Raw genomic sequence first — 741 nt, 5'->3', positions numbered from 1 at the left:
AACACCCATTTGACAAATTTCCTTGAAATTTCTGACACTTTTAAAATACCAGATGTGACTGCCGAAGCAATCAAACTTCGACTCTTTCCTTTCACTTTGAAGGATAGAGCCAAAGAATGGTTAACTTCTATGCCAGGAACAACATTTGCGACTTGGGAACAATTAGCCCAAGCGTTTTTATCAAAATATTTTCCTTTAGCAAAAACTGCAAGAGTCATAAAAGAGTTAGCATCTTTTTCTCAGAATGATAATGAAACTCTTTTTGAGGCTTGGGAACGTTTTAAAGAACTTCAACGTTTATGCCCACACCACCAATTGCCTGATGCACTTTTAATGCAAACATTTTATAATGGTTTGAATCCAACAACTAGAGGATCATTAGATGATATGTCGGGAGGATTATTTATGAAGAAGACATCAGCCCAAGCAAGAGAACTTTTGGAGGAAATGGCAATCAACAGCAGTATGTGGCCCGCGGAACGTCGACACATACCGGTGGCAAAACCATCGTCCTCAACCACATCATCAGTTAAAGGTATAGTGAATCTTGATCCAGTCACGATGTTACAAGCCCAATTTTCTGCCTTATCGCACAAAATTTATAGGTTTATGGCACCGTGCGATGCCAATGGTAATCCAATCCAAACGGATGTGGATTATGAAGGTATGAGCGAGATTGAAGAGGTAAATTTTATCCAAGGGCAAAACCAAACTAATAATCCTTACTCTAATACTTATAAT

At 38.5% G+C, this 741-nt stretch overlaps 1 non-coding gene across 1 annotated transcript; it reads right to left on the bottom strand.

Annotated features, from left to right (window-relative positions):
• Positions 1-210: 210 nt before the first annotated feature.
• Positions 211-317, bottom strand: LOC136201828 (small nucleolar RNA R71). The gene has a single exon (XR_010674167.1). It is a non-coding gene; the product is annotated as a small nucleolar RNA R71 (small nucleolar RNA).
• Between the last annotated feature and the right edge of the window lie 424 nt (positions 318-741).

This window comes from Euphorbia lathyris, chromosome 7, assembly GCF_963576675.1.
Source record: "Euphorbia lathyris chromosome 7, ddEupLath1.1, whole genome shotgun sequence".
In the NCBI taxonomy this organism is placed as follows: Eukaryota; Viridiplantae; Streptophyta; class Magnoliopsida; order Malpighiales; family Euphorbiaceae; genus Euphorbia; species Euphorbia lathyris.
The sequence above is the reverse complement of the archived record's forward strand: the minus strand, read 5'-3'. Positions and strand labels throughout refer to the sequence as shown.